The sequence below is a fragment of the Mesoplodon mirus genome, assembly GCF_964341445.2.
Source record: "Mesoplodon mirus genome assembly, chromosome: 1".
Lineage (NCBI taxonomy): Eukaryota > Metazoa > Chordata > Mammalia > Artiodactyla > Ziphiidae > Mesoplodon > Mesoplodon mirus.
Window position 1 is genome coordinate 28154366 of NC_138976.1, and position 25882 is coordinate 28180247.

At 38.2% G+C, this 25882-nt stretch overlaps 1 protein-coding gene across 1 annotated transcript in view; it reads right to left on the reverse strand.

Annotated features, from left to right (window-relative positions):
- Nucleotides 1–25882, reverse strand: part of GRIN3A (glutamate ionotropic receptor NMDA type subunit 3A) — a gene marked incomplete at its 3' end in the record, with an annotated part of 137142 nt that overhangs the window by 95770 nt on the left and 15490 nt on the right. The window lies entirely within an intron of this gene.

Genomic DNA, 25882 nt, shown 5'->3' on the forward strand with positions numbered 1-25882 from the left:
AAGCTGGCAGTCTGCCACCATGCTGGGACCCTGATTTCAAACTTCTAGCCTCCAGAACTGTGAGAAATGAAATTCTGTTGTTTACAAGCTACCCAGTCTGTGTTACAGCAGCCTAAATACACTAATACATATGGAATAATTAACAATATACTTATAAAAATTAAATACATAGTCTAATATTGAAGGTTTGATTGCATTTCTGTATCTTCTGAGACTGGATTCTTGCTGTGAAAGGTAAAATGTGTGCCATTTGAACACATTTATGTAACTTCTGCCACAATTACATCTACTTATAGAACTCACCAACTCAATGAAAGAAAAGTATCTTATTTGAAAAATCACAAACTATTAATCATATAGATGAAGTGGAAATAGTCCTCTAATGAGTGAGTCTGTTAATTGTTCTAAGAGTAGACATTTGACATATTTATCCTTTAACACTGACATCCTGAGGATGGTTAGCACAATGCTTTACACAAGGTAGTGTACAATAGACACAGTCCAAATTGACTAAATACGGTCCCATTTTGGAGCTATTAGACTATTGCACTATTTTTGAGAACTTGCCAAACATTCAGGTCAATAACATGAGGAGGGCTTTCGCAGTAAAATTTCATGCCCTTGTACAAAAGGAAAGAAGTGTGGCCTTCCTTTATCTACCAAAAAGTGTATAACAAGAAATAGAGTTTGAGCTGAACTTCGAATTCTTTGAAAGGTTAAAAGCATTCTGATATGTGTAGAATAAGGAGTGAGGATTCCAAAGGAATTTATGGGAGAAAAACTATTACCAAAGGCAGTAAATGAGAGTAATCATAATGGTAAGGAGGAGGGAGTCTTAAAATTTATTTTGATAACTTGACTTTTGTCCTTCTAAATTAAGCTTTTGAGCAGGACTTGTAATGATAAAACCAGAGCTTTTGAAGGATCATCTATGGGTAGCATTCAAAAGGGAGAGGGAAAATAAGCCTTCTAGGATTTTGATTAGGTGCTAAGGGTTTAAACTGGAAGCCAGTGTTGGTAATGATAGGAAGAGTGATTAAAAAAAAAGGTTTTTTAAAAATTAAAATTTAGTGACAAGGTCAGATGTAAGAAGCAAAAGGAGAAAGGTGTCAAAAATCCAGGAGGTAGGTAGTTCCTGTTTCTAGGCCTGGGATGCCATATAAGATAAAGGACCAGAAGCTTCATTTCCTCACTCTTACTACTGATGAATATAAATTGCTCCAGAGAGTTCTTTCTTTCCTCCTCTTTTAACTTTCTTCCTTTCCTTCTTCCTTTTTATATCCTCCTTTGCCTTAACCCTCTTCCAGAATCAATGAGCAATGGAAGGCAAGCTATACATTTAGGTGGCAGGAACAAATTATTCCCAACTGTTTTCTTGGCCTCAGTTCCCTATTCTGTTGCCAGTTTTCTTTCTAAAACATAAATATGACCGTATCATTCTTCTGCACCATAACCTCTGAACCACCCATAGGACAAATTTCAAACTTCACCTGTAACACTCCAAACACGTACCCCAAGACAGGTCATAGTGGACAATTTATTTTTCTTGTGTCAGAGTGAGCATTTTCATATCTACACAAATTTGATACGCTGAATTCTCCACGTGTGAATGTACTTGCCTATACTCATATTCATCCTTCAGAACTCAACTCTTGCATGCAGATTTCCAGAAATTAGCTTACATTACTTACTACTGTTTCTGCTGCTGAGCTTTTTTTTCTCGCAGTATTTTTGCCCTTTTGATTTCCTGCAATGGTGAACTGGGTTTTTGTTTGACTGCCCCTCTGACTGTTGCCCAAGCAGAATTAATCGTCTCATGTCTGTGTCAGGGTGTCATTTTGTTCATCCCTCTATTACAGCACCCTTCATACCGTAAGTTAGTTATTTGGTTAAGTGTTTATCTCTCACACTAGACTGGAAGCTCCTTTAGGATAAGGACCATATCTCAATCATCTCTTCTAACACAGTTATTAGTTAACCAGAGATAGTATTTATCAACTGGAATTTTCTTTTGTGCATCCTGGGCTATGATCATAATCTTGTCACTGAAAGACTGAGAAGAAAACCATTTCCAGCAGAGCTGCACGACCCAATATTTTGCCCCCAGTGGGGACAAAGGCCCATCTATCCACTTCCTACAGAGAGATTTATTAAATCAGTATGTGAGGATCATGTTCTAATGGAGGCAGAGATGAAAATGTTCTCCTCTTGCTAAATAGGGAAGTAAAATTAGCTAATCACATTGAGCATTCAGCACCAGAGAGACAAATGCATTTGGCATGAGAGAGTGACAGAGGAGTAAAATGAAAGCCCCTCCCCGTGGATTATGTGATCCGTATAATCACACTCATCCCTACAAACAATTCTAGTAAGAAAGTCTAGATGTGGAAGTTAATCCTTACACGAATTTAAGGAACACAATTCTTCAAATAAATATTTATTAAGTAATAGTTTAGAAACATCTAGTGATATTGTATTTATCTGGCAGCCTCAGAAGCAAAATCTCCTAATTTCTCTCCATATAATAATCAAGGGAAAGGTGCGTGTGCGTGTGTGTGCATGACACACACACAGATATGAAAACTTATAACAAAAAATTCAAGCCTAATAGTAAAACTTTCATCAAAATCTGGGACAAAAATTAAACAAGACCTATAAAATGAAACTGAGAATCAAAATCTATGTCTGACAGATAGTTTGCTGTTTGCAGAAGAACAACCCATAGCCTGAAGGAAGGTATAATTTAAAAAAAATTTCTACATTGTTTATCTCCTAAATCAGAGATCCAATAACAAAACAACTTGAGTCAAGAAGCCTCTCTCAACCATGCTGACAGTAAAAACTGCTTCATAAGTGCATTCAATTTATATAAATTAAAATATACAGGCGCAGGAAGAGGTAAGGGGAGAGAAAAATGAAGTAGTACTGATAATTCTAATTATTCTAAGTGAGTGTATTCTTTATTACCTATGACATATATAGGTATTATGTATTGTAATAAATACATGTTATTGCACACAGTTATATACACAAAATCATATATGCCAAATTAAATAGGTAATTTTTAAAAACTGAAGTATAGTTAATGCACAACATTATGTCAATTTCAGGTGTGCAACAGATATTTGACATTCAAATATATTATGAAATGATCACCATAATAAGTCTGGTAACCATCTGTCACCATTCAAAATTATTACAGTATTATTGACTACTATATTCCTTAAGCTGTCTAATACTTCCTCATAAGTTATTTATTTTATAACTGGTAGTTGTATCTCGTAGTCTCTTTCACCTATTTCGTCCAACCTTCGCCCCAACCTCTGGCAACCACCAGTTTGTTCTCTTTATCTACGTCTGTTTCTGCTTTGTTTTTGTTTGTTGATTCGTTTTGTTTTTTAGATTCCACATATAAGTGAAACCATATGGTACTTGTCTTTCTCTGTCTGACTTACTTCACTTAGCATAATACCCTCTAGATCCATCCATGTTGTCACAAGTGGCAAGATTTCATCCTTTTTATGGCTGAGTAATATCCCATTGTGTGTGTGTGTGTGTGTGTGTGTGTGTGTATCACACATCTGCTTTATCCACTTATCTTTTGATGGACACTTAGGTTGTTTCTATGTTTTCGCTAACTTAAGGAATTTTCTAATGTAATTTTCCTATACTTTGAATTGAGTCTTTATTTCTAAGCAAGATAACACGCCTCTCCACTCCATTGAATTTTAGGTTTTTATTCCCATCATAATCTGCTTCTACATTATTTGGGGGCTGACATTCCCAAAAGTACGGGCCAGAAGTGTGGATGGGAAATGGCCATGTTGAAATGCACTCATGGAATGAAATCTCAGCAAGTCAAGTGCAGAGCTGGAAGGAGAGAGGAGTTGCCAAGACAGCAGTGCAGTTGCCAGTGTCAGAGAATTGCAGAAGTGTCAGAGATTTATTCAGTTGTGTAAGGGAAGATTGCTTTAGCTGTTATGGAGCACAGTGGATTTACAACTAGTAAAAGATTAAAATTCCACAGAAACAAAAACCAGGCAAGAAGGGTAAGAAAATGTGGAAAAATAAAAAGATAGAGGGGCCGTGCCTAAAGAGATATTAGGACACAACAGAAAATGCAATTTTTATATAACCGTAATAATTAAAACAGGTAAGTATTAACAAAAGGATTAACAGGTAAATAAATAGAACAGACGTTAATGTACATTAAGAAGTACATTGATTTAATATACTATATTAATATATTGACTACTATACACTGAAAGTTATAAAGGAATATAGAAGAAACATATGAAGTTAGGAGTTGAGAAAATAGATTATTTGGGAAAATAAATATCATTTAAAGTCCTAGTTCTACCATATATTAAAAATAAATTCCAGGCCATTTAAGAGTTAAAAGTATAATGTCAAATCATTAAAAGTTAGAACAAATAGGTAAATGTATCAGAAATCATAATGATAAAGAGAAATACATTAAACTAAATATTACAATATGCTTTATTTCCAGCATTAAACACCTCTCATAAACAAACAAACAAAAAAATAAAGGAACATGAGAAACAAAAGAATATTTGCAACATATTTGACAGAGTTAATGGTCACAAAATGTAAAGAACATTTACTAATCAATCAGGAAATAGAACCCTTGACTGAGCATTCATTCAATCAAGAAAATTAATTTTAAGCTCCTACTGTGAGCCATACTCTCTGTAAAAATTTCCTGTTGTCTATACAGTGGGTGAGAGATAGACAATTTACAGATAAGTAGACAAATAAACACTTAATATAATTATAAATTATGGAAATTACTGTAAATGAAACTAATAGGGTGTAGCAAGACTAGGAAAGGGGAAAGAGTATCCCAGGAAAAGTGTAATAATTATGATTAGTAGGGTAGGTGGATGCACATATTTGCACTGTATAAGCACTCTCTAACTGGGACTTCAGAAAAAATAAGGGATGTGTATAAAAATGATTAATCACTATATATAGGTAAACACAAATACTGATTTTTTAAAAAATACACATTTAACTAAAAATGTAGTTTCATTTTGACCATCCATTCCTCTTTGACTAGGTACAGTCTTCCTAGTCCCAGATAAATAGTTGGAGCCACTACCTGCTTCTACATTCCCTCTGCTTGATTCTTTTTTTTAAAAAATTTTATTTATTTATCTATTTATTTATTTATTTATTCTTGGCTGTGTTGGGTCTTTGTTGCTGCTCATGGGCTTTCTCTAGTTGCGGTGAGCAGGGGCTACTCTTCGTTACGGTGTGCAGGCTTTTTATTGCAGTGGCTTCTCTTGTTGCGGAGCACAGGCTCTAGGTGCACAGGCTTCAGTAGTTGCAGCATGCAGGCTCAGTAGTTGTGGCTTGTGGGCACTAGAGTGCAGGCTCAGTAGCTGTGGCTTGTGGGCACTAGAGCGCAGGCTCAGTAGCTGTGGCAGAGGGGCTTAGTTGCTCAACTCTATGTAAGATCTTCCCGGACCAGGGCTCGAACCCGTGTCCCCTGCATTGGCAGGTGGGTTCTTAACCACTGCGCCAGCAGGGAAGTCCCCTCTGCTTGATTCTTTACCCTCCCCTTTTGCAGAGTCTTCAATGTCCTTGCTCAAATCCTAAACTGTCCCTTCTGGCTGGATCACTGTCTTCAGTCCGCTGAGCTTTTCTCTCCTTTTGTGGGACAGTAAGTATTGTGCTTAGGACTTAGTAGTCCTAGCAACCTATCCTTAGCTTCTGGCTCCATCATTTACAAGCCATGTGGCTTTCAACAAGTCACTCAGTGTCTCTGAGTCATAAATTTCTCATCTCTAAAGCGAGGAAAATACTACCTCCTACCTTACAGGTTCATTTAGAGAATGAAATGTGAGAATGTGATAATGCATGGAAAGTAACTGGCCCAGAGTGAAGGCCCAGTAAGTAATAGTTATTACAATTTTCTTAGAGTTAATTCATTGTGTTGGACATGCCTGCTAAAGTGACTGCAATACAATTGTTGTTCTTTGCTATTATTGCTCTTTTTCCTTTCTCTTTTCTATTTTCATTCAATGGTCCCTGCAATAAATATCTTTCACAAATACCAATTATACCAACTCCTTAGCAGGAAAAGAGCAACTCCATCTCAGATGGGAGCCGCTATTTATTTGGAAGACATCATATTCACAGCAGAGCACACCCCCCCATAAAAAAACCCCCAAAGCAAAAAACTTCTTTCTTTGGTAACTAGCTCCAGTGTGACATCACGAGTTAAGGAATTTTGGGTGCCAGTTGCTGGAGATCCCCCATCAATCTTTGTTCTTCCCAAGAGCACAGATTCAGCTATTTTGGGGATCAGTAAAAGTTTCAAAAACAGGATTCATTGTAGCAACGAGCTTGTCAGATGCTTTGAGATATTCCCTGACAGAAGAAAAGAGGTAATGAGGTTGGGTTTGCTTCAAGAGAGGAGAAAAGATGAAATTCTCTCAGCTCTTTCCTGGGCAAGCACACCCATTTAGTTTTGACTTCTAGGCCAAAGCTCAGAAAGCTCAAGTGAGCATAATATTTCCACTACTTTTAATGGAGATGAAATTCCCTTCTATTCCTAAGTCTGCTGATTGCTAAAGGTGTTCAAGGGGCTCAGAACCGCTTCCTACACTGCTTTCGCTTCTCCTCAGCCAGGGAGGCTGCAGGAAGTTTGCTGTTTCTCATTACCGCACAGCTCATTTGACCTATATTATATAGAAGTCTTTTTCTTTCTGAAAATGAAAGCTTATTCCTTTAGAAGCCCAGGCTTTTAAATAAATTAACTGTTTTTGCGGTTGCATTAGGGATTCAGGCAAACATAAGGCAAAGTCCCTGCCCAGAAATTGTAATCTAATAATAATAATAATACAAATGAAAAGCTAATACCTACCAATGGCCCTAGTGCTTTTTGCATATTGTCTTATTTTATCCTCACAATGACCTCATGAGGTGATTACGATGATTAGCCTCCTTTAACAGATGACAAAAATGGGGCTCAGAAAGAGTGAGTAATTTCCCCAAGGTTGCACAGCTACTGAGAAATAGAGCCTGGGTCCAAAATCCAAGTTTGTAAGTCTTGAAAGCCTGTGCTTTGGGCCAGTACTCTATACTGCTCCCTCCACTTGGTAAGAATAAAATGTGCATTAGAGTCTTGACATTTGTAGATTTAAAATTTATAGCTCCAGTTATTTGCAAGTAATCCTAAAAGCCCATGGAATCAAGTCCCTTTTAAGATGTGTCATGGTATGGGTTAGAATGACATGCCCTGTGCGGCTGGCACACGGGAGCCAGTGAGGGAGGCCAAGCCTGCTGCTCAGCATGCACACGGCTTCTCAGCCGTTTTCTTCCCTCATCCTCCCATTTGTAGCAACTCTTGTGAAACAAGACTTGTGTTTCTTCAATAATGACAATTTAACAAAGAAAGCCAGTAGTATAATTAATGACATCAGTTTTGTGTTTGGTAAAATAAGAAAGTTTGGAGAAGGTCACTTAAGTTTTTCATTTAGATTCTACTGAACTTCATGGACGAAACTATAATCTACAGTGGTGTTTGACTGTTATGTATGGGAGTGTCAACAAAGATCTTAGGATATATCCCTCAGGATTTTTGAGTGATATATGAAGCAATATATAAGAGAGCAGTAGAATACAATGAATGCTTCAGAAGGCAGGATTATGGATACATGGTACAGTTGGCATAATCCTGCCAATCATGCTGGGTGTGGTCTATTTCACTGCAGCAGTTTGAGGAAAGCTAGTCTTCCCTCCTGGAAGTAGAGCAGACACCGGTAGACTGGCTCAGTTTTAGGAGGAAGTGTTGGTACAGATACACTGTCTTCAACAACAACTGGCTGATGGATTCATCCAACAAAGCAAGTGTTGAAAGGCTATTATATGTCAGGCCATGGGTACAGAGATGCGTGTCTTCAGGCAGAGGAATGAGCAGACACATGCATGCAGTAGGTACTATTTGAACCAACTCAATCCTTTTTCACCTTAGGCCAATTTCCAGAAAGAGAAGTCAGGGGCATAGCAGGTCAGCTTGTGGCAATCACTCAAGCTTCCTGTGCTGGGCTTTCGATCACGTATTTTTTTCCCATTCTAGATCCATCTAATTATCGATACTCAACTCTTTCATCTGTGTTCCACCCACTTCTACTTTTTGTTGTGGATGGTTATACTTTGTTTCTCTCACCTGACCTTTGGTAATCTTGAAAGCCTTTAGCTGCCACTCACTCTCTGAGTTCTGTCCTCTCAGCCCATGCATACAAGATATACCCTGCCCAGGTACAAATTCTGGGGCTTAAAAAAAACTGTCACCAGTATACTTGGGGAGGGGGAGGACTTTGTTTAAAAGGATGTTGGCTACAGAAGATATGTAGTCATATGGTGCTCAAGAGAGCAGTCAGTACAGGCAAAATGGCCCAGTGTAGGAAAAGATGAACCAGGGACAGGGAGTCACTGAAAATATGGCCCTTTGACATCAGGAAAGACTAGTGGCAGGCAGCAAGGTCCAAAACCTTGGTTTGGGGTTCAGTAGGTCACCGCAACTCCCAAGGGAGCCCAGAGGAGAGAACACTTCGGCTCTTTTTGGAGTAACTCAGATTTTTGTTTGAATTGTGGCTCTGCCATTTACCAGTTCTGTGTGATAGACTTTATGAAGATCATTTAGCCTCATGGAGCTTCATTTTACTTTTCTGCGCATTGAAAATGATACCACGTACCTTGCAAAGTTTGTGAGTATTAAATAACATAATATATATAAAGCATCAGCACACAGTAAACAGTAAGCGGTAGCTTATAATAATGATGCTGTTGCTGATGAGGTTAGGAATATTATACTAAGAGAACTGAAGTATAAGGGCTAGACTGGTGGTACATTCAGCTTATTTAATGAATAGTTGAGTATCTGTTTTGTGCCAGTCATTGGGTACTGACTGGGACTACAGTAGCAAATAAGGCCAAAGTTGTCTTTTCTTTTATGGACTTTAATGTCTAGAGGATACTATTATCAGCACCAAGACACAAACTGAGGATTAATTTAGACATAAAGCAGCAGACCAGTGACAAGAAATAGGGCCCAAAGTTTGAGCCAGGCTAAAAGGAATGGTGATTTAGTTTTTCAGTTTTAGATTATGAGGCAAATATCTTCACACCCTTCTTTCCTGAATTTCAGACAAGCCCTGGGTACGGGGGCAAGACCAAGTTTACAGGTGAAGGTCATGGATGACATGGAAGGGAGGAGGAGGCTAGAAGAAGGCAGGATCTGACAATTAAGGAGGTGTCCTCACATGCCCAACATGTAGTAAGTATCTAGTAAATGTTAGCCTTATTATTATCATTGGTGTTGTTAACAAAATTAGCCCACTTACTTGGGCTGGAACAATTGATCCTTCCCTCATGACTCAGAGCATTCTGATGTCAGCACCAGTTACTGTGCCTGACTGCGGGACCATGATGTGCTCAGGGGCCATGGAGCCAGCTGCTTTCCATGTTGACTGAACTAAGTAGGGCTGAGCTTATGGAAATGCTGGAGCTCTTGAGCCTCTCTCGAAAGTATATTTTTTCTATTTCCTGCCACGGCGTAGGGTTACCTACTATCCCCTTTTGTTTTGTCAGTTTGACAACTTTCATCAACTCCTTGCAGCCTCTTTTTAGTATACTTTGAGCTAGAAAGAATATAACTCTCATGTCACTATTTTGTCTCAAATAAGAGTAAAATACATCAAGACCATCTTATAAGCAAATATTAAGGAGGCTGTGGCCTGGATTTGATATCAGGACTGTTCTGGGGAACTTGACTTCCACTTCTTTAACTGTGGCAAGAGAATAATAATAGTCAACCAACTACCTCAGGACATTGTGGAGACCACATGATGATATGCATGTGAAAGTGATTTATGAAGTAGAAAGCACTGTTACAATAGGGGACGCGATGCATTTGCATGTCTGTTTTCTGGACAGTAGGGGGTTGGCAGGATCAATAAGCTGGATAGAGGTAAAAGAGGCATTTCTAGAGTAGAATATTCAAATTAGATATAATTTTCAAATTCTATGCCAACTTTTTCATCTTCATATTACAGAGGATAACATTATTTGTTACACTTCAAAAACTTTTGGAATAAAGATGTTGGTTTAAGACTGATTTTAGTTCCTATTTCCACGCTCAGGTTTTCGTCAAATTAAGTAGTATTTGAACGAACCTCCACATTTACAGGTATCAGCAGGGCAGATGATTTATAAGATAATTAAAATTTATTGACGTATTCAAACTATTATAGACACTCTCTCGGTGACAAACTGCAGCATATTTTCTTATAATGGGAACTGTTGAAATGTGCACCAGATAAACTGTCTAGCATGCAAGTTAAATTTCCTATGGAAGTTTGATTATTTTATGTCAATGCAGCTTGAAACTATTATTAAGAGATGGCTTATGTCACATACTAGTTTGCTTTATTATACTAAGAATGAAAAGTCAGCTAAATATTGATTATTTCTATTAACTGACACCACAGTTGACATAAACTTTTTTCTCGATTCCGTAAGCCATTTTTTTTTTTTTTTTTTTTTTTCTCTTTGCTGTATGCGGGCCTCTCACTGCTGTGGCCTCTCCCGTTGCGGAGCACAGGCTCCGGATGCGCAGGCCCAGCGGCCATGGCTCACGGGCCCAGCCGCTCCGCGGCATATGGGATCCTCCCGGACCGGGGCACGAACCCGCATCCCCTGCATCGGCAGGCGGACTCTCAACCACCGCGCCACCAGGGAGGCCCCGTAAGCCATTTTTTAAATTGATACAAGTACATGTTTTGTACATTTAAACCATGGTTCAACTAACTGTGATGTAACATGACTTTCGTATATTCTGGTTTAGCATTCCAGATTAACTTTTATAATATCATAAAATTTATAAAATCAATTTAGTCGCATAATGGCTTCTTATTTCATTTGAAAATTTTGAAAAATTAGATGGACTCACATTCATTGCTTGCTACCTGACATTGAGCAGTTTAATACTAGAAATAGTATTAGCATGACCTTAAATAGTATCTAAGTAAATTTCCATCTTACCACCTTATTTCAAAACTTGTGATCTATTCATTATGATTAAGCTTTGCTGCAATACATTTTATTTCACTTGCATTAATAGGCACACATTAGCGTAGTAATTCTTTGTACCTTTCAAATCCTGGTTCAAAGTAAGAAGGCATTAGAAGTATTGAATTTAGTTTCAAAGTCTCTGGTCACAGAGGCAGTACTTTCTCATGAATTAGAGAAAGTAGAATTAGAGCCTTCAAACTCTTAAAGCCTCTATAAGCAGTTCTGGTGCCTTCAGGTCTAGAATGATGAATCCTGAATGAACAGACCTATGTTCATTCAGGATGGTCTATGTGAGCACTGTCACTTATTATGAAATGAAAAATGAACTATTTGGTTAATTTTCAAACTTAAGATTTGGATTGCATCTGGCCCTGTTGTGAACTCACTTGTCACATCACTGCCTGTATCCATTCAAGCCCAGTGATAATCAGATAAGGCAGAAATATTAATTTTAAGGTCCACCAAAAGCTAATTAGTGCACTTATGATTTTATCATTTGGTTTATAAGGGACCTTAAAAGCTCACTTAATTCAAATTCCTGTACAGTTTACAGAATGCCATGTATTAAGGTGCAAGAGTGAGTTAAAGGTCTTTCTTGTTCTATTTGGAAAGTTGATAATTTGTTTAATTGAGGTGGTCTGTCTTCCTTACAGTCTTTTGTGAATATGACTAAATTTTTAATATTTATGAATATATCTACTTGTGTTTAATTTTATTTTAAAGGAAAGATTCAGGCTCAGCCCAAACTTGCACACTCTAATATCTCTCTGCAGTCCTTAAACCACAAATAATTGCTCTTTATAAAAGAGGTATAAAGAGTGTACTGATTTATGAATTCACTAATTTTTCTTCTCCACTGTGACAAACATATACAATCACATCATGTCTTGAAAGGGAAACATTAATCACTAACATATCTAGTGCTAAAAAGAATTGAATCAAATAAAATGGATTTTCTGGGTTTCCATCCAACTTACTATATGAACTCTGGAATGATCTCTTTCTGGAATTACTTACTGTCCATATATATTCATTCTGTTAGCATTATTTAGCCTCTATTGGCATTTTTTTAAAAAAAACTCTTGCATATCACACCAAAGGCCTTTAGGCTTTAAAATGAGAAGAACTACCAAAGATCATCATTATGTTTTCTAAGTCAGTCCAGGGAACATAGACCCACAAAGAGATCAGGGACCTTGAGAGGTCTTTACTGTTTCCAGAATAAAAGAGAATTGATAACCCAGCCTTTGTAACCCAGTCCAGCATCTCAAAGTGCTAAATTCACAATGTTGATGATTTTCTCTCTCCCTCTGCCTGTGTCCTGGGTGATCCTGGAGAGTCCTGATATCTTATTTCTTGCCTCCCTTTCCAGATTATGCAAGATCCATCAGAGCTGACTGTTACATCTCTGTTTTCTAGCCCTCATCCTTATCTCCTTTGAAGCACAACAGGGGTGGTACTGTTTATTCAATTGTCTAAATATATCTTAGTTTCCTTTGATCTTGGAAGCCACTTCAAAAACCTTGGAATTCCCAGCTCTCTTGCCTCTACATCCATGGATCATTTTCTCTGCCCAGAACAATCTTTACCTCTCTTTTTGCATCACTAACTCCTAGTCATCTTTCAAGGCTGTGCTCAGGTTTCTTTTCTCTGGTTAAACATTGTTACTTCCTTCACCCTCAAGTTGTATTACTTGCTTGTCTTTTATCTGCAGCCCCACCATATTTTGTACATTTGCCTCTCATTTATTACATGGCATAATCATTAGTTTACTCATCTCTCTCCTTCCCTGGAATATTTGGGGGCTAGAGATCTTCCATTATATAGTGAAATCCTGAGTTACATTGCCCAGAAAATAAGAGACTCACAGAGAAGTGTTGGTTGAATGAATAAATGGTGATATGTAAGTTTAGATTTAGAGAAGTCTGACCTTTAGCTGAGATGTGTGTCTATTTTTTATGTCATTTTCCTTCCTGTTTGACTAATATGGTGTCTCTCTAGAGCCAAGAATGATTATCTGCTTTCCCATAAAATCCTGTCCTTCCAGATGACACAAATCTTTGATGTCAATCAGAAAAGTGGCATCTGAATGCCAAGAGGATTGACAGAATTGCTCAAATGCATATTTGCCCCAGGCACTGTTTAGAAATACAAGTGAATCATGATATGCTCAAACTCAGTGTGTGTCAGTCATTTTCTTTACACTATAGACGGTTGTAGAGAAATATTTATTGTGCTTTATAAATTATTCGTAATTGAATTTGTTTAAATGCTCAACAGTGATGCATTTAAAACATGATTCAATATACAAAAGTATCAATACTGAGGCAACCTTTCAGTTACCTGTTATCTAGAGTGAGGTACCATTACAGAACTGGAGAAATGACTTTGAAATCTCTGTGACCAACCTACAGTGGGATTCTAACAAAGTAACTGGAAATGACAATAAATAAAAACTATGTTAAGGGAAAGAAGAGGACAAAGGAAGATGACAGAAGTCTTATCAGTATTTTAAACCTTAAAATAACACACCTGTTATTACTATGAATAACAAAGTATCTTGGAGTTTGCATAAAAGAGAAAGTAATTAAGCTTCTACTTGAGTTCAGAGACACAACTTGGCTTGGAGAATGGGAGAGGGGAACATGGACACCTGAACTACAGTATGAACTCTCCCCTCTCCTCGCCCTGTGTTAGTCTACTTTGCCACTTGCTGTAGATGGTGGAAGTATGAAGATGCTTACTCTTCCTCAAGAAAATAAAGTGCAGATTGTTATGAGTAAGGTGGGTCCAGAACTGGTACCTGTAGTGTCTGGCAATTTTCTTTTTTTTTTTTTAATTTATTTTTGGCTGTATGGGGTCTTCGTTGCTGCACGCAGGCTTTCCCTAGTTGCGGCAAGTGGGGGCTACTCTTCGTTGTAGTGCGCGGGCTTCTCATTGTGGTGGCTTCTCTTGCAGCGGAGCATGGGCTCTAGGCATGTGGGCTTCAGTAGTTGTGGCGCACAGGCTTAGTTTCTCCACGGCACGTGGGATCTTCCCAGACCAGGGCTCGAACCCATGTCCCCTGCATTGGCAGGCGGATTCTCAACCACTGCGCCACCAGGGAAGTCCTGGCAATTTTCAATTAGAGAAATGATAGGGAATTTTTCTTTCTTCTCTCTCACCTCCCTAATGACCTTGTTCTGGAATTTGCTTCAGCAGTTTCTCTCTCTCCCCTGGGGTCTCCCATAAGCTTACAAATATCCTCAATATCATCCACTTTCCTACTCCAGCTTCTATCCTAGCTATTACTCCTTTTCTGCAGCACAAGTCTGAAGATGTATCAATACTTAAAATTACTTATTCCTCATTTTTCATTTTTCTCACCTAATCAGGCTTTTAAATTCACCACCACAACTTTTATTGAAGCAGACAATGACCAAATACTACTGAAGTGAAAGGATGATTTTCATTGTATAGGTGACTCACCTCTAAATACCATACAACACAGTTTTTCACTCCCTCTTGAGACACTTCATCCTCTAGGCTTCTCAATTCCATAGATGGGCCTTGTTTTCTTCTTACCTCACCAGTTTATCAGTCTATCATTTTTTCTAAATTTGATGCCCCTGGCTCTGTCCTTGCCTCCTGTTTTCTCATCTGCGCTACAGCCTACTAAGTTTAAGTACCACGTATACCCTTTATTCTCTAACCTGGGCCTTGTGTATTTGACTGCCTTCTTGATATCTCTTTTTGGATTCCTGTTAGGCACCTGAAACCTAACAAGTCCAAAGAGATCCATTGTGTTCTTTCCTCTTACCCCCACTCCACCCCTGCCAAATCCACTTCCTTGAAAGCCCTCCCCAAGTACTATCATCCACACTGACTGCTCCGAGCAAAAACTAACAAGTCTTCATATCCCTCATTAATCCATCAGTAAGTCTCATTCACTCCAAAATATATCTCAAATTCAATCACCTTCATCGTCTCACTGTTTCTTTTTTTTAAGATATCTGCGCTCCCATTTTTTTTTAAATACATTTATTTATTTCTTTATTTTTGGCTGTGTTGGGTCTTTGTTGCTATGTGCGGGCTTTCTCTTGTTGAGGAGAGTGGGGGCTACTCTTCATTGTGGTGCATGGGCTTCTCATTGCAGTAGCTTCTCTTGTTGTGGAGCACGGGCTCTAGGGTGGGCGGGCTTCAGTAGTTGTGGCACACAGGCTCACGGGCTCTAGAGCACAGGCTCAATAGTTGTGGCGCACGGGCTTAGTTGCTCCACAGCACGTGGGATCCTCCCGGACCAGGGCTCGAACCCGTGTCCCCTGCATTGGCAGGCAGATTCTTAACCACTGCGCCACCAGGGAAGTCCCCATCTCACGGTTTCTAGAGCACACCTCCCTCCCCTCTGTCACCTACTCTAATGTGACAGCCTCCTCATTTAGTCTCCCTGCCTCTACCACTGCTGGTCCAGCAATCAGTTCTATACATAGCAGGCAAAGTGATCTTTTAAAAAAATCTAAAATCTAAAATCATTCCTTTGCTTAAAACACTTTAATAATTTCCCACTGCAACTAAAGCAAAATGTAAGCTCTTTACCCAGTGCCCTAAATGATCTGGCTCTGCCTATTTCTCTAAATTCCCCACTCTACCTGTGTGGTCTCAAAGCCCTTATACTCAAACCTGTATCTGGTGTTCCTTCTTATTTTATGCAAAGTGGGAATACTGTTCCCCCATGTGGCTGATTCTTTCTCAACATTGAGGCCTCAGCTCAAATTTCTGGTCTTTCTATCTAACATGAGCAGCCTCCCCACTGCATCACCATCCTATCATTTTCTTCACAGAACATGATTTTATCTTCTTCAATAACAGAAATTATTGGAACTTCCCTGGTGGCACAGTGGTTAAGAATCAGCTTGCCAGTGCAGGGGACACAGGTTCGATCTCTGGTCTGGGAAGATCCCACATGCTGTGGAGTAACTAAGCCCATGTGCCACAACTACTGAGCCCGCCTGCCGCAACTACTGAAGGCCGCGTGCCTAGAGCCTGTGCTCCGCATCAAGAGAAGCCATTGCAATGAGAAGCATGCGCACCACAACGAAGAGCAGACCCCGCTGGAAGCAAGTGGAGAAAGCCTGCATGCAGCATTGAAGACCCAATGCAGCCAAAAATAAATAAATAAATAAATTTATTAAAAAAACAAATTATCTTATTCATTTGTTGATGAATTTGTTGAATATTTTCTCACGACTAAAGCGAAAGTTTCTAGAGGGCCCAGACACTAGATTCCTACTATCTCCTCAGGGCCTAGAGTATTGTTGAATGGTGTTTGACTCAAGATATCTCTCTATCACATATTAAAACTGAACTTTCTACCAAAAACTTCAAAAGCTCAGTTTTTGAGCAATAAGGTGTATCCTAGAAGTTGTCCCAGTAGAATAATTTTGGGGCGGTTAATCTGTAGAAATCTGTCTTCTTTGCTACCTGTCTCTATCCATGCCTCCATGGTGCTCCCTTTGCCTTTATTTCTCCCTCTGTCTCTGTCTTGATCTTAATCTCTATCTTGGTCTCTAAATTTCTTTGTCTAAATATTTGTCTCCTTTGTGGCCCTATCTCTAGCTTTCCCTCTTCTTTAAACACAAGCAAAGGGCTTCCTTTAAAAGGAACATAATAATGGCAAGTGACTGTATTTACTGAACATTAGAAACCATTATCGTATTCAAACAGCCTGCTGTTTTGGCTATTGTCTTGGAAAGATGAGATATTTTAGCTATTATTTAAAAACCTCATTATGGCACAGCTCTTTACTGCAAAATTGGCAATCTGTGGATCAAATCATGTTTCCTAAAATATTCTCATACGGTATTTCTCGACAGAATAGGGCTAGTCCATTCAATAAATTAATGTAATGTTACAGAGAGTCTCAATTTAATTCTTTGGTGTCTGAAGTCGTATTCACTTTCAGAGTAACTCATGTTTTTAGGCAATATACTTTAAGTATATTTTTATTTGTTGAAAATATTTGTTGAATTGCTACGATATGGCAGGCACTGTAATACGTATTGGAAGTGTGATGGGAATGAACAAAACAGACATGTCATCTGTCTCTATGGAGCTCAGAGTCTTAAGGGGGAGGTGGATATTAATAAAATAATCCATTAATAAAATAAAAAATAATAGTAGGTAACAGTTATTGGATGAATGTTTACTATGTGCCAGTCAGTGTTTTAAGTGTCTTACAACTATTAACTCATTTAATCCATACAACAATTCTATGATGTAGGAACTACTAACATGCCCATTTTATAGAGGATGAAACTAAGATCACATATCTGGTAAGAAACCAAGATGGAATTCAAAATCAGTCTCTAGAAGCCATACTTTTAATCACTACATTTTCCTGCCTGAAGAGACTTGCTGAAAAAAAAAAATGAAAGGCAAGAATCATTCCAAGTAAATTCATAATTATAATGATAAGTTCTATGAACCTAAAGTGAACAGTAAAAAGAGAGTACAGTCCAGAGTGACCTAGTCTGGGAAATCAGGGAAGATTTTCTTAGGGAAGAGAGGGGGAGGCTTTAATTAATTTACATTTCATTCCCTCCAGCCCTATTCTGCCCTACCTGATACTACAAGAACCTTCTTTTCAAAGGAATTAAGAAGTTCCTCACTGACAATTTGGTAGTTAATTCATTCTCTGACCTTTCCACTTCCTGCAATATAATCAATCTTGGCTGTTGCTTAACATAGTGCAAAGTCAGAACAAATGAATATAGGTCAGATACACGTAAAAGCACCCTGAGTGGCAATGGGGTCTGTCTTAGGATGAATGTGGCACCTTCAATAATAAACCTAACAAGTGAACAATATTAACTCCAATTCTTTGGTGACCCATTCTAGCCACTTGTAGATAAAGCTATAATCTGGAGAGGAATTATTTAAGAGCATCATAATCAGATTATGCAATTAAGGTCCTGGAAGGACTGACACTATTGCATTTAATTTATGACACTATAGTAAATCATTTCAGGGAAATGGCACCTCTCCTTTTAACACAGGTCATTAGGAAAACAGTCCTCACCGTCCATGTGACAGAGCACTAGAATGTGCTGCCAGAGGATGTCATCATAGGTTCTTTTTAAGCAACAGCTCATTTAATTCCCACATAGGCCAGGATGCTTCAATTTGTTCCTTGGGTACAGATTTCATTCTTCACCCCAGCGCTTATCTAAAAATGTAGAACGTTGCACACAAGGGAGACCAAGAGAAAGAATGAAGATGAATGTGTTGCCAAATGACAAAGTTTTATAGTCTTTCAAATCCAAGAGGATTGATCTCTTTATTTTTTTCACTTGCAGATGAAACTTACAGATTTCAGAAAAGAAGTCACAGACGTGTAATGAGGTGGTGAGACTAAATCAGCAAATGAGAAGCAGGAAACATCCCAACAGCAATTCAACAGCCGCTGAAATTTGCAAAATATGCCAGTATCTCCCAAGAGAGTAAACAGGAGTAAACAATCATGTTGAAATGTCAACTGTGGAAATAGTATGTTAAAAATGCAGTGCAAAATTTCCCAGCAGTATATTTTGTCTTATGAAGTGTAGCTTTATGCACAATAGTCCATAAGTAGCCCCAGAGTTGTAGCTACATCAGCAGAAATCTCTTTACTTCTCTGTCCATGGTAATCACTAGTGAATGCAACTGGGGACACACTGGCTAGCTTAATTTATTATCACCAGTTAATTGTCTATGTCTAATAAGGTTAAACGATGAAATTCAAACCCGAATCCTATATCACCCATTTGACTGCTCTTCTGGAAGGCTAGTTTATTGTCTGATCCTGCATATCTTTGGCACAGTCAAGAAAGGCCTCCCTTTTGGTTGCCCTGGTGATGCTTTCCTCATATGTCTTTTAAAATATCCCAGATGGGCAGCTCCTCAGAAATAAGAAATGGATATAGATGGGAGTCATATCACTTAAAAAGTAAACAAATTATTAACGCACTTAACCTTTCTAGTTTAAGCAAACACTACTTTTGTTTTGATTTAACTTTTTACAATTGCTCCCAGTACTAATAGAGTCATTTCTAACACTATACAATACGCCTACAGTTTTCAGGTAATATCAAGGCAGTTGTTTTCATTCTTAACTGTGGCATCCTAAGAATTTGGGATTAGCGGACAGTGAATTTTGACTCCCTTCTTGGAATGTTAGGGTAATGTTCTACTCTTTTATATGCTTAATATTTCTGCCAAAGAGGAGAGTGAAAAGGAGCACGAAGTCAGAAGTTACTCACTATGCTTTTGATAGTTCTTTGGCAAGGCTTTCCCTTTAATATTAACCAATTAATTGCCTCTCCCCAATCATTAGGTGAAGAAAAGATGGAGTCCCTCAATGAAAAAGACTGGGGTAGGGGGCGGTGCTCAGAGGTGCTGCATGTGTAATAGACAGGAAGAGAATGAGAACAATCCTACCGTTTGGAGGAAAAGCCTAAAATGAGTTTGCTGATGAGAGTAAAATATTTGTCATTCTAAAGGGTCCTGAGGCCATGTCAGTGATTGAGTGCTAATAGTAGTCGAAAGGTCACTAAGTGACTAATGCAATCCCATTTTAGGACTTGAATAGCTAATTGGATTTTATGATTTTCGGGGATTTAACATTATTTATTATGGGCAATGGGTTGTCCAGTGGTGGGAAGACCAGAATCATATGCCTTTTAAATACCTCTTCAAACAAGATAGTGTTTTTTTTTTTTTTTTATAGGTAGAGCCAATTAAAGCATATTTTGCTCCAGCGGCCCTAGAGGACTACATGATAGTATTGCTAAGCCAAAGTGGGAGTAGAATGCTCTGTACGAAAGGAAGAGATGGGGTACTGTGGCTTAGCCCCCAGTGAGCTGAAGGTCATAGATATTAATGTGGCCTGGGAATTATCTGTATGATACCTACCATGACAGGGTTCTATTTATATAATTATAATTAATAATGAATAAGTCATTTTGGTTTAGAGACCCAGAATTAAATTTATCATCTGTTCAAGACATAAATCTTCAGAAAGAATGGGATAATGATTTGTCTCATGCATTTCTATGGCTAGCCTGACATTTTTATACCAGATGAGTGAGCATGTAGCTCCAAAGTTATAAGGTCTACACTAATGTCTCCCAGATGTTTATAAAAAGTCCTCAAAGTAACTATACAGACTCTCACATAAAATTTCGCAGTAAATTCCCCAACATATGCATATGTCTTAGGACGTATTTTATGAATCTCACAGAATAGCAGAAAGCTCAGGATTAAATTTTTGACTGTTATAAATGTTTTCAAAAAGCTTTGAAAAGGATTCAAAATGATCATAACACACAGGCAATTTCAAAATTCTCCCGTGACCCTTGGCAATGGACTTACTCTTTTTTTTTTTTTTTTTGCGGTACACGGACCTCTCACTGTTGTGGTCTCTCCCGTTGTGGAGCACAGGCTCCGGACGTGCAGGCCCAGCGGCCGTGGCTCACAGGCCCAGCCGCTCTGCGACATGTGGGGTCCTCCCGGACCGGGGCACGAACCTGTGTCCCCTGCATCGGCAGGTGGACTCTCAACCACTGCACCACCAGGGAAGCCCTGGGCTTACTCTTTTAATGGTATGTTCATATTTTCCCAGCCATAACCTGTATCCTGATTCTTTTTTTTTTCTCTTTTGAAATTGATTTTTCCTAGGAAGATGGGTTGCTTAACATTTCTAGAGGTTGGACATGAGTAAGGGAAGTTAATGGTAGGTATGTTAATATGTATTCAAGGTCAGATAGGTCTCAGAAAATTCAAATAATCTTTTCCAGAGAGAAACAAGAGCCATTATTTGTCCATCTCAGGAGCTTCCAATGATAATAACATTTTAAGATGCCAAAGCGGTCATCTAAAGGCAGTTTTAAACAACATACCATTTATTGAAACAGAGTACAGCTACCTGGCTTATAGAATCTTTCGTAGAATATCCCTGGTGTTTTGAGGCAGCAGAACCTGGTGATTAAAGTCTCAAGAGAGAAGCCAGGACCTTTGGATTCTGAAGTTGGTGCCAGAGCAGCTCACACACTCACTATCTAAGTTCTCAGAAGGAGAATCTCTGAATCTGTAGTGATTTAGAAAACAGAGGACTGAACTTAAGATCAGAAAAATTCATTTTAATACTTGCTTGGTAAATAGTACACCTGAGGCTCAGTTTCTTTAAAACTTCATTTGTAATTTGATGGATTAATATCTTCCTCCTAGAGTTGTAGGGTGTTGTGTGAGGTTATGTGAACTAAAATTATTTTGTAAATTGTAAAAGACTCATCAAATGAAAGTGATTGTTTTTATTATACAGATACAAAAAAAAAAAAAAAAAAAGGCTCATGCCTTGTCCCCAAGACCTAAAGGGAATGAGACACTCTGTCATAACCTTACACTGTACTTATTCCTTCTTCAGTTATAAAAGTCTGTTGGAGAATGTAGGAATGGTGTTTTTATGCTATCAATATGATGGTGTAAAAGGCCTTTCAAAAAGTGTTGTTTGGATATGCCAAACAAATTTATTGTATATACAACCTGTCTCTTTTAGTTACTATTATTCTTCTAAATTCTTTTTCGTGGAAATCTTTTGTTTTAGAGAACTCTTGATTTTATCTCAGTAATTTGGAATGCTGGAAGAAGGAACTAAAGTGCTGGCAGTAACAGTCCAGTCTTTAAAAACCGGAGAATTATTTATAGATAAATGATAATTGAGAGTCTGGGCAGAGTAGGGGTGGGTGAGTGGAAACTAGGGAGCTAAGATTATTAAGGATCTAAGTCTCAATTATGAAAAAATCTCAAATGATGGATAATAGCAATTTTGTATTGAATCAAATTCTCTATGTCAGAGAATTCTTATTATTTTTTTGAGCATCAAGCATAAATATAAATTAAGACAAAAGTTCATTTATTGTGGCATGGAGAATGCCCAAATATGTGCAAATGCTAGTAATCTTTTGCAGTTATCAGTGGATATATTAAGTCTTGACAGATGACCAATGTCCCAAGTCTATTCTCAACAGTAATAATTTATTACCTAAAAAGAGAGCTCAACTAGTGTAGAGGTCTGTAGTAGGCTGATACTTGCCAATTTCTACCCTGGTCCACAGATCCATATTGTAACTCAGAGATTTATATTTATGGCAAAATTGTATAGTCAGTTTAATCAAGTTGCTTTCTTAATGGAGAGGCTACTGAAGAGAGTCAACCTCTGGTGATGAGGTACCCGAGGGAGGAATTTTGCCAAACAATTACAGTGACCTTACGTGGCATAAAGTCAACTGGCACCTAGGCATTGTCCCAGGCAATCTGAAAGACAAAGTAGATAGCCAAAGCAAATAATTCACATTAATGTTTTTTTCTTTAAACTCTGTACTGTCTGATTCAACTATCTGTTTAGTTCAGATGAATTGGAAAATTGCCCACTCCACAGTTCTCAGCACTCAGGTACACATGCCTAACATACTATGGTTAATGTTGTGAAATAATAATTTTATTGAGAATAAAACAGTATCAAACAATGTTGAACAAGGAGACATTAATCACTCACAAATACGTCTCAGAGTTAGAAGATATCATAGCATCAGTGGCATCCACTGTAGGCCTAGTCAGAGCTGTGTAGAGGCTTTGGAGCTACAAAGAATGAATATATTCCTGACTGTGCCTCTTACTAGATGAGTGACCTTAAGCAAGTAAGGTCCTTAAGTAAGTGACCTTAAGTAAGTACTCCCTAATCTCTTTGCCAATAATGTAAGAAGAAAAATATTAGCTATGTGAGAAGATCTGGTGAGAATTAAATATGATAATGCATGAGGCCTAGCACATAGTAATGGTGCATTGAATGTTACCAATCATTACTACTATTTCTTTGAAATCTGAGTGACACACTGTGTCTATTGTCTCTCAGCTCCAAACCCACCTTCCTCTTCTTTGCTTTGGGATGCTGGAGCTAGTGTACTACAAATCACATTTCTGTTTTGCCAGGGGATTCTGGTAGGCTCTGCCAATAGAGGCCACTAGAGGGAGACTGCAGGGCTGGAGAAGAGAAGGGACTTGCTTCTTGTGGGTTTTCTGCCTGCTCCAGTTTCCATTAAGTATTGCTTCAATTGAAGCAATGCTTCTTCATTCTTTCAGCAGTTTCTTTCCAGGGCAGAAGCCAAATCCAGTGCAGCTTTTCCGGCACTTGCAGAACCACTTTATCCTGCACACTCAGAGATACCATTACCAACCAGCCAGTTAGAGCTCTGTATCTGAGCCCTGATGGGCCCTCCTTAGAGCTCAGAGGCACTATCACTAGTTGAGCAGCACCCCCTTTTCTCAGATGTCCAAGTTTTAGCTTCACAGGGCTCTTCCTCTAAGCTTTGAAGTATTAGTATTTCTAGTCTCTTCCTATTGTTTCCTCAGCTGCAGGGATGGTAACCCCTTTCAGGATTTGCTGTCTTCACACCACAGAGTTCTCTTATTATCCTTCCAGTTACCAGACTGACAACTTTGTACCTAGTTAATTATTTGTTGTATTAAATTTCCTCTCTTCAAATAAGTGGTATGGTTTCTACTTCCTGAGTAGCCCTCACTAACACACTCAATATCTGACAGTTTAATCATTTGGACAGCTTAGAAAGATCTCGGTTTTGAGAGGGGGGCCTTTTTAACCACACAGAACAACTTTCTGAATTTCACCAGCTTATCCAGTATCAACATGTTTCAAATAAGGTTACTGCTCCAAAGTCACATAACTAGGTGGAAGTTATGAGGTAGACAAAGCAGCCAGTAGGAAATGGCATGAAGGCATGAATAGAAATGAAATGATCGATTGCTTGTTCAAAGCAAAACTACAGTGATGAATCACCATGCTAGAACTTATCCATAAAATTCCAATAAAATTCAGGAACTGGTCTGATGCAACATTCCTCAACTTCCTATTAAAATATCAAATAAGACATAAAAATATGAAAGCTCACAATTCTACAAGCTTCTATTAATAACCAACTTTTTGCTAGAATGGAAAGATGTTGCACAAACTGCAAGCTAGTGGAACCAGAAGAAAAAATATGAAATTAATATTGTATCTGAAAATAATAGCTAATATTTCTTGAATACTTAATATATACCAGGCATTTCTTAATACTTTTTTATAACTTATTTAATCTTCCTTAAAACTCAAAATAGGATAGAGATCCTCCTATCTCTATCTTATAAATGAAGAAATTAAGGCATAGAGAGGTTAAGTGATTTACCTGGTTACCTTTAGCTAGTCAATGGCAGGGATGGGATTAAAACTCAGGTAATCTGGGCCCTCTGGTTTTTAACTCCTATAATGATTATCACCTCTTTCCTTCTATCACTTAGCTCAATTAGAAGAGTCACCAAGTCCCCTCCATTGCATGAGTTTTGATCTTGAGGTAGTCAGAATGACATTCAATTACTTTCCTTCTCTGATTAGTATTTTAATTCCTGAATCTAGATAAAAGAGAAATTGCATATCCAAGAGGAGTGTGTATAGGAGAGGTTTAATGCCCACAAGCAAAGCACCATAGGAGGTAGCAAGATCAGAAATTACTCTAGAAACATGCAAAACCAACTGCTATGGTGTTTTTTTGTTTTTGTTTTTTTCATGTCATTCATTGGTTCAGATCAATGATTCTCAACAAAGAGGGCACATTGGAAACACCTGGGAACTTTTTTACATACACAACCCTATGTCTCTCAAGATTTTGAGCCAAGAGGTCTAGAATGGAGCCTAGGTGTATATTTTGAAAAGGTTGCCTAGGTTGAGGAACTAATTAAGAGTCACTTATTCATATTATCCGAAAATGACTCAGCAAATTTGCTGATTCAGAGAAGCAGATTCCAGCTTGGTTCAGCAGAGTTACACCACATGCTTGATGACTGCTAAAGACTGAGGTTTGGTTTAGGCAATAGGCACAGTAATGTCCTGTCTAGCTTTATTTATTAGAAGGGGATTTAGTCAGAAGAAAAGTGAGTTCAACGTAAGGCAATTAGCAATCTAAGCAGTCTGTTTCATGGCAGACAGGGTATAGATAGATTTCTTATTGTTCTAGGATAAGAACTCCTTCCACCCAATTTAAAAACAAACAAAAAACTTCACAAAGCCTAGGCACCCTTCAGTTACCTAAAATTTTTACTACTCCCTACTGAATTATTTGGGACTGTTTTTCACATTTCCATTACCATCCTGGCTCCTGTATGGCATCTGAGTTTGAGACCTCTGCCCCAGGTCATAGATTCTCAAACTGTACTATGCATATATAGAAATGACCTGGGGGAGTTTCTTTAAAAAAAAAAAGCAGATATCAGGCCACGACATATAACTTTTTTTTTTTTTAATTTTTTTTTTTAATTTTTTGCCTTATAACAAATTTAATCACACGACATATAACTTAGTGGAATTCAGTGAGTCTAGAATCTAGACTTTAAAGAAATTATCTACTTGTGATTTTGTTTCAGGTGGTACCCAGTCACAGTCTGAACATTAGGGGAGACTCTTAGGATAATGTGGTTCACAAAATATACTCGGAATCACCTGTGGACACAATCACCAGCGAAGTTGTTTGGTTTTTGGATAGATTTCTACACTCCAACCCCAGGGATTCTGATTTGATAAGTCTGAGAATCCATATTTTGAAAAGTTATCTGGGTGTTGCTGACACACAGATGGCCACCACTCCAGGGGCTGAAAGCCTAAGAAATTACACTTATTGACAGAAAAACAGTGAGTACAATGGGAAGCTAGGAATAG